The sequence below is a fragment of the Salvia splendens genome, chromosome 21 (assembly GCF_004379255.2).
Source record: "Salvia splendens isolate huo1 chromosome 21, SspV2, whole genome shotgun sequence".
NCBI lineage: Eukaryota > Viridiplantae > Streptophyta > Magnoliopsida > Lamiales > Lamiaceae > Salvia > Salvia splendens.
Genome location: NC_056052.1, coordinates 12,922,396 through 12,932,669, shown reverse-complemented (window position 1 = coordinate 12,932,669; position 10,274 = coordinate 12,922,396). Strand labels below are relative to the sequence as shown.

General features: G+C 31.4%; 1 long non-coding RNA gene across 6 annotated transcripts; it reads right to left on the bottom strand.

Moving 5' to 3' along the window:
• Positions 1-5,478: 5,478 nt before the first annotated feature.
• Positions 5,479-10,250, bottom strand: LOC121784829. Of its 6 annotated transcripts, none has more exons than XR_006046838.1 (12): positions 9,425-10,250; positions 9,201-9,339; positions 9,035-9,110; positions 8,478-8,937; positions 8,299-8,380; positions 8,065-8,185; positions 7,905-7,992; positions 7,700-7,781; positions 6,769-6,876; positions 6,319-6,410; positions 6,061-6,161; positions 5,479-5,603 (listed from the first exon to the last, which is right to left on the bottom strand). It is a non-coding gene; the product is annotated as an uncharacterized LOC121784829 (long non-coding RNA). The 6 variants fall into 6 exon arrangements; XR_006046841.1 differs by having other exon boundaries at positions 7,905-8,185; positions 8,478-8,568; positions 8,666-8,937; XR_006046837.1 differs by having other exon boundaries at positions 7,905-8,185.
• Positions 10,251-10,274: the final 24 nt, after the last annotated feature.

The window sequence follows — 10,274 nt, the reverse complement described above, 5'->3', positions numbered from 1 at the left end:
ATGTGCATAACACACTTAAAACACATTATACAAAAAATACACGCATTAAACACACACTATACACACAACACATAATACACACCGAATAAATTGAACAAAATTTACACTATAAAGAAAGTATAAACACAAAATACACACAATACACATTGCATAAATTATAAACAAAACAAAACAAAACAAAACAAAACAAACGGACTAAATACACTATATACAAAACAAACTCACTACACACTTTGTACTACACACTATATACATACACTATACATAAAATACACACATCAGCCATGCACAAAAAAAAATACGCACTTCACACAATACTGAATGCGTAACACACTTCTTACATTATAAAAAAAAATACAAATAGCTACACAAACATATATAACAAAAGAGTCACACTATGTACAAACATACATAAAATAATGAACACATCATACAAAAAGTACAAACTATGCACACCAAATACACACACTATACACTAAATATACATATACAAAAAATAAAGATATAACATACAATAAACACACTATACACAAAATATAAGCATTGGCCACTCACTATATACAAAATACACGCACTATAAACAAAATAAGCACACAACACATACAGAAAATAAGCATATGGCACACACAATAAACACAGTATACACAATATACGCATTGGACACTCACTATATACAAAATACACGCTCTACACACTAAATACTCACACAGCACATACATTGCACGTAATACACACGCTATACACAAAGTATGAACACAAAATACACATTGCACACACTATAAACTAAACAAACGGACTCAATATACTGAACACAAAACACACACATTATACACAAAGTATACAAATATAGAACATTTACATATGGGACACATAGCACACGAGACACATTATACAAAAATTACATGCACTGCACACACAATATACACAAAACACACATACACACAACACAAAATATATACTACATTGCACATAATATACACAATATAAACAAGCACTTCACACAAATTACAAATGAAACACACAATATAAAAAACTACATGCACTACAAACACACAACACATAAAACATTGCAACTATACATAGACCAAATAAACTTATACACAAAATACACACACAAAATACATACGCTACACATACTATACACAAAATAGCACATTATACACCCCTAGACATTTTACAAGAAAAGCAGACAACACACACTACACAAAACACACACTACGCACTACACAAAATACATATGTACAGAAAATATACCCATAGAACACACTAACCAAACTATAAAAAAAATACACACACTAGACACACGCTATACACAAAATAAAAGCACAATACACACACATAACTTAACACGGAAAACAACCTGCATATGCACACACTGCGTACATTGCACATAATACACAAAATATAAACACACTATATACACAAAATACACTATACTCACTGCACTTACTACTCTAAATCCTAAACCTAATATACACATATTTACAATTATACATTATATACAAAATATGCATTACACATTGTATACAAGATACATAGACTTTATACACATAGTTTACACACAATACCCACACTATACTTCACATACTATAAAAAAACTAAAAAAAACAAACTATACAGAAAATACGCACACTATACACTGAACACAAAATACACACTACTTACAGAAAATGCACGCACTAGGCATGCATATAGAAAATGCACGCTGCATATTATACTCAAAATACAATCATCTACACACACAAAATACGCACAGTACATATGCTACAAAATACGCACACTATATACAAATATACATGTACTATAAAATACATGTGCATAACACACTTAAAACACATTTTACAAAAAATACACGCATTAGACACACACTATACACACAACACATAATACACACCGAATAAATTGCACAAAATTTACACTATAAAGAAAGTATAAACACAAAATACACACAATACACATTGCATAAATTATAAACAAAACAAAACAAAACAAAACAAAACAAAACAAAACAAAACAAAACAAAACAAAACTAAACAAACTTACTACACACTTTGTACTACACACTATATACATACACTATACACAAAATACACACATCAGCCATGCATAAAAAAAAATACGCACTTCACACAATACTGAATGCGTAACACACTTCTTACATTATAAAAAAATACAAATAGCTACACAAACATATATAACAAAAGACTCACACTATGTACAAACATACATAAAATAATGAACACATCATACAAAAAATACAAACTATGCACACCAAATACACACACTATACACCAAATATACATATACAAAAAATAAAAATATAACACACAATAAACACACTATACACAAAATATAAGCATTGGACACTCACTATATACAAAATACACGCTCTATAAACAAAATAAGCACACAACAAATGCCGAAAATAAGCATATGGCACACACAATAAACACAGTATACACAATATAGGCATTGGACACTCACTATATACAAAATACACGCTCTACACACTAAATACTCACACAGCACATACATTGCACGTAATACACACGCTATACACAAAGTATGAACACAAAATACACATTGCACACACTATAAACTAAACAAACAGACTCAATATACTAAACACAAAACACACACATTATACACAAAGTATACAAATATAGAACATTTACATATGGGACACATAGCACACGAGACACATTATACACAAAATACATGCACTGCACACACAATATACACAAAACACACAACACAAAATGTATACTACATTGCACATAATATACACAATAAAAACAAGCACTTCACACAAATTACAAATGAAACACACAATAAAAAACTACATGCACTACAAACACACAACACATAAAACATTGCAACTATACACAGACCAAATAAACTTATACACAAAATACACACACACATACACACACAAAATACATACGCTACACATACTATACACAAAATAGCACATTATACACCCCTAGACATTTTACAAGAAAAAGCAGACAACACACACTACACAAAACACACACTACGCACTACACAAAATACATATGTACAGAAAATATACCCATAGAACACACTAACCAAACTATAAAAAAAATACACACACTAGACACACGCTATACACAAAATAAAAGCACAATACACACACATAACTTAACACGGAAAACAACCTGCATATGCACACACTGCGTACATTGCACATAATACACAAAATATAAACACACACTATATACACAAAATATAAACACACACTATATACCCAAAATACACACAATACACTATACTCACTGCACTTACTACTCTAAATCCTAAACCTAATATATATACACCAAATACACACAATACAGTATACTCACTGCACTTACTACTCTAAATCCTAAACCTAATATACACATATTTACAATTATACATTATATACAAAATATGCATTACACATTGTATACAAGATACATAGACTTTATACACATAGTTTACACACAATACCCACACTATACTTCACATACTATAAAAAAACTAAAAAAAACAAACTATACAGAAAATACGCACACTATACACACTGAACACAAAATACACACTACTTACAGAAAATGCACGCACTAGGCATGCATATAGAAAATGCACGCTACATATTATACTCAAAATACAATCATCTACACACACAAAATATGCACAGTACATATGCTACAAAAAACACACACTATACACAAATATACATGTATTATAAAATACATGTGCATAACACACTTAAAACACATTTTACAAAATATACACGCATTAGACACACACTATACACACAACACATAATACACATAATACACACAGAATAAATTGCACAAAATTTACACTATAAAGAAAGTATAAACACAAAATACACACAATACACATTGCATAAATTATAAACAAAACAAAACAAAACAAAACAAAACAAAACAAAACAAATGAACTAAATACACTATATACAAAACAAACTCACTACACACTTTGTACTACACACTATATACATACACTATACACAAAATACACACATCAGCCATGCACAAAAAAAATACGCACTTCACACAATACTGAATGCGTAACACACTTCTTACATTATAAAAAAAATACAAATAGCTACACAAACATATATAACAAAAGACTCACACTATGTACAAACATACATAAAATAATGAACACATCATACAAAAAATACAAACTATGCACACCAAATACACACACTATACACCAAATATACATATACAAAAAATAAAGATATAACACACAATAAACACACTACACAAAATATAAGCATTGGCCACTCACTATATACAAAATACACGCTCTATAAACAAAATAAGCACACAACACATACCGAAAATAAGCATATGACACACACAATATACACAGTATACACAATATACGCATCGGACACTCACTATATACAAAATACACGCTCTACACACACACATACACATAAAACATTGGAACTATACACATACCAAATAAACTTATACACAAAATACATACGCTACACATACTATACACAAAATAGCACATTATACACCCCTAGACATTTTACAAGAAAAAGCAGACAACACACACTACACAAAACACACACTACGCACTACACAAAATACATACGTACAGAAAATATACCCATAGAACACACTAACCAAACTATAAAAAAAATACACACACTAGACACATGCTATACACAAAATAAAAGCACAATACACACACATAACTTAACACGGAAAATAAACTGCATATGCACACACTGCGTACATTGCACATAATACACAAAATATAAACACACACTATATACACAAAATATAAACACACACTATATACACAAAATACACACAATACACTATACTCACTGCACTTACCACTCTAAATCCTAAACCTAACGCAAAGCACATACATTATATACACAAAATACATACACCGCACATATTATATACAAAATACGCACATTATTCACACTCAATAAACCAAACACACCACTAGACATTATACAAAAAATTATAGAAAGCTACACAAAATACACAATACACATGTATAGAATATACAGACAAAGCACACAATATAAGCACACAATATAAACACACTATACAAATAATACACTCACTACACAAGCTATAAACAAAATATAAACACACACTATACACACACTGCACTTACTACCATACATCCTAAGCCCTATACCTATATACACCATGCACAAAATAATACACTCACTACACAAGCTATACACAAAATATAAACACACACTATAAACAAAATATAAACACACACTATATACACACAAAATAGATGTTGCACTACACAAAACACACACTATACAGACAATAAACTATAAACACACACGCGCGTGCGCATACACAATATAAAACATTGCACTACACAAATACACAAAATACATGCACTGCAAACATATGTACACACAAAATATACCATAATCTAGATAGAGTACTTCACAATAAGCTCTTTCTACAATAATACAAAAAAATAGTTAAGTAGAGAATTTACCCCGTGGTCACCTACAATAATACAAAAAAATAGTTAAGTAGAGAATTTACCCGTGGTCATTACTCCTCTAGAAGATTGAACCAGACCTGAGATTATTGTAATGGCAAAGGTCAAAACATATTCCTATAAAAAACATAGAATATTACTATAATTCACAGTATATAACTATAACAAAAATCAGATACCAAACTTCTTTTGTCTTACATCATCCAGCTTTTATTGACACCTCTCGAATGGTCTCATGCAAACCATTTAAATAACAAAGATGTCAAAATAGCTAAATTGGCAATTAAGATGTCAAAATAGCTAAATTGGCAATTAAAACCAGCGAGATGTAGATGGAAAATCTTGAAATAGTTACTTTGTCAATAGCCTAGCTGCTAAAGCTGAGAAAGCTTTGGCTGCATCTCTCACATCAGGTGTTCCTTCATTAAGGGAATCATAAAATGACTGATAAATTATCAGATAATTCGACTATTAGTTTCAGTTACCTACATGGAAATATATTCCGTAATTACTACAAAATCAACTAATTCGGCTTACCTATTGTTTGAGCCAATAGATGCATAGTTACTGAAGGTACAAAAAAGATGTGTTCTTTACTATGGCTCGTACAACGAATGTTCTTTATCCAGCTTTTAGACCTGAAACATGATAGAAGACAATAAAAAAATTTAAAAATGGGAAAGCGCAGACTAAAAGGCTAGAAAGTAAACAATATACTTCTAAGCACAAGGAAATGATATGATACGATTTAGAGGTTAAACAACAGTTCTTAACTAAAATAAAGGTAGATCATACCTTCAACTATGTCAGTTAGACTCAAGCAGCATTGCTTGAAGGGTTTGGGTAAGGGCCTCCATTGAAGTAGGTTTCTTCTCCTTCAATTTCTCCTACACGTCGTCAGCAAAAATAAGCTTAGATGCATTTACAAGATCAGGGAGTGACTGGACATAAATTATATCTTATACTAATCTCTAAGAGCTAGGGTATCAGGTACATTCCAAGTTACATTGCAAAATTATCAGGAAAGACAATGTTCAAAACAAAAGTAATAACTATGCATTAACTTACCACAACTTCCTTAGCTTAATAAGATTTTGAATACATGTTGAGATATTAAATTTTGTAAAAAAAAAAGAAATTCAATCCAATTCAAAACAACCAGAATCACTTGCCATAGACATATAGCCCGAAAATTCTTAACAAGAAATAAAAGCATATCACATAGACAGTTAACACAACAGTTACCTTCTCAACCAAGAAAGGAAGAAAGATGGGTTGCATCTGCTTCTGTCATAGTGTAGCCCTCATTTTTCAACAGATCCAGAAGCCCGGGATGAAATTTAAGTACCTTATCTAAGTTACAGAAGCTCAAAAGTTAAGAAAGGATACGAGATAGTTTAAATATGATAGATAAGAATTATCAGAACATGTATATACACCGGCTATAACATCATTAGAGAGCTAGATATTGGAGAATCAATAAAAATTTGTAATTTTAGCAATTCCACAAACAAGCAGAATAAACAAATGTTCTAATATTGAGAATACTCATCAAATATGCTACCACTCATTTCCTTTTCAGTGAATTCAGTGAGCTTTAATTCAGTGAGCAAAGCACACAGGCATACTTAATTCAGTGAATTCAGTGAGCTTTAATTCAGTGAGTAAAGCACACAGGCATGCTGACACAAAAAACAGACAGATTAATAAAATCCTATTTACCATTAATAAGCATGATGTGTTGGATTCACAAAACCTTAACACAAATTAAGAGTATATCTAAGATTTCAATCACCTCCCTTCCCATGGAGGAAGAGCCTGTATATCATAAACAAATCGTAGGTTAAAAGAAAATTTCAAGTTACACAATCAAAACTAGAATTTATGTTGAAAGAACCTTCTGCAACATCTCAATGCCATCAATTTGATATCATAATGTTTGAGAAGTAAGCAAAGTCACTTACTAACATCTATAAAGAATGTAACATATGATCACATACAAAAAAATTATATAAGCCACACAGAAGCCAAAACAAGTCTAACACTAATGGTCTAACAATTTACCCAAACCCAAAAGCTGAAAAAAGTTCTAAAAAGTTGTATGAAGGCCTGCTCTGTGGTATAGAAAAGCTAATCCCACAAAATTAATAAAGAAATCTTAAAAGAAAAACGAAACCTCAAAACGAAAGATCTTGAATGTGCTCTATATGCAATTCTTCGAATTTGAATCTGCAAACAATAATCATTTCCATGTCATCCTGCGAGAGTAACACTAAGTTAATAATCTACTTTTTTGGCATAAAAGATACGGGCACTGTTTGCAGCCTGCAGCTACCAAAATATTTACACCTTATTGCCCTAAAAAATAAATTTGTACCAACCTTGCTGATCAAAACTCATGACTGAATATCGATGTCTTGAACAGACAAGATGGATTCTTGCATGAATCCCTTGTTAGGTGCCAACTCTCTAAATACACAGGACATCAATTAAAAAATACATTATGGTTCAGAAGAAAGATATTAACCACATAAAACATACGAAGGTGCATTTCTACTTCCATGCCAAGATTCGCGGTCACCGTGACCATTTGGTTTTGCTGTCTTTAGGATGCTTTCTGCCGTGATGCTTAACAAAACATATCCACCAGATTCATAATTATCTGCAATGGATATGTGACACGAGAAAAATCAATAAAACGATATGGAAAAGTGAAAAAAAATTTATATATTTTTTATTAAGAGATAAGTGAGTTAATGGAAAGTAGTATAATACCTTGAAAAGCTTAATATGGCTTCAGTTGTTTGCCAATAATAGCTAAAGTAGAACCTTGTATATCTCTCAAATTCTTGGATACCTATAATGGGAGAGATATAAAATAGATGTGGTGCAATCTAGCAGCTAAAAGAGTTAGCAAGCCTCGATCAAGTAATAAAAATTATGGATGTCCATACCGTTTCTTGTCCACAAACCCTCAATACATTAAAGTATGCTTCAGCCGCTTTACGAACATTTGCTGATTTATCCTAGCGTCTGTGAGAACAGCTGAAATACATGGTAATGGTAGACACAACAAAAGATGAGGTCAACAATACTCAAAACAGAAGTTCGAAAAACACTATTTTCCAAATTGACTACAGACCATTTTATTGGGATGAGCAGAGCCAAGTATCTAAGGTACTCAATGACCACTCACGCATATGTACAGCTATTGGCTTTGAGGAATTCGGGATTTGTTAAATGATCCCAAGTATATATAATATTGGTATTGTGAATCTCAGTTAGTTAGCGCAAGAGACTCTTAATAAAACAATAACTAATAGTATAAGAGAGCACCAATTGTGGATAAAGTAGCAATAATCAAATTTTCGTTAGTGTCGTGTAGACGCCCTTTTATAGCTCCAAATAGATCTCCTAAAACAAGAAAGAAAAGAGGGCATGTCATGTAGATAATTATGTACTCCATATACAAAATTTGAGACTAGTTTTTTCAAATTTTCGACTGACGTACCAGTTCCAGCCAGCAGAACACGTTTGTTCACCTCTTCCAGAATTTTGGTCACACTTTCAATAGATTCCAAGCGGACCTAGAAGAAGATAAAGTCAGATTGATGGCATGCCCTCTTAAATCATTCAAAGATTTGATGATTAACAAACATATACTCCATATAACAAACCTTCCAATCAGAACTCTCTAAAAGAAAGTGGGGGTGATCTTTTCACTGATATCTTCACATGGAAGACAATCCATGCCACCAGTCACCGCAGATGATGTAAAATAAATTACTTTAACAACCTTCTTTGGAGTGCAGATGCCTGCAAAGAGTAATATTTGTAAATTTGAATTGAAGAACAAACTTATATTGGGAAAACTGACAGTTTTACACCAAAAAGAATTTACCTCGTAGTAAAGCAGGTTTAATGCAGAAATACCTTTATATCTTCAAGAAAAGCAAAAAACGGTAAATTCCTGTTCACCAGATGCAGTTAATTTCTGGATGAACAACACAGTAAAAGGATCAACATCTCAACAGATGGATCCAAATTCGTTTGTTATTCAATCTGGTCTTTAAAGACACAATAGCTGAAACAAAAAACATAGTAGCAAGATAACAATTTTGAAAAAGCAGCCCCATCTGCCAATGCAATTCATACAAAAGAATCACAGTAAGCGCAATACTCTAACATCAAAGAACCAAAGTCAACATGTATATAATAGTAATATCTAGCATTTTTAGAAAAGACCAATAAATAAAGGAGTATATAAATATTCACCAGATGAAGCAAAGAGAATATCAAGAAAAATAAAAATAAAAATAATAAGGCATGATATGAGGATTAATCTACTACTTAGATACTATTTCGCTTCAAACAATGGCAAAGGAATGGATAAAGATTTATCTTGAAATCCAAAGAAAAATTCAAAACAAGCAGATTTCTTGACTCCATAAACTTGTAAATAATGGACAAATAATAACTAAGACAGAACATTACCATGTACTTAAGTTGCTAAATCTATAAAATATTTAAGTATATTAACTAACCAGAAAATAGAAAAACAAACAATTTCATAAACAGGAGCATATTAACTAACCAGAAAATAATTCCTCAAGAAATACAAAGGAAGGATAAAATTATATTGAAAAATGATCATCTATGAAATGATCAAAAGACACCAATTGACTTACAAAAAAAGTGGGCTACAATGAACCCACGATGCAAAACCATAAATTTGGGAGGGGGGCATACAA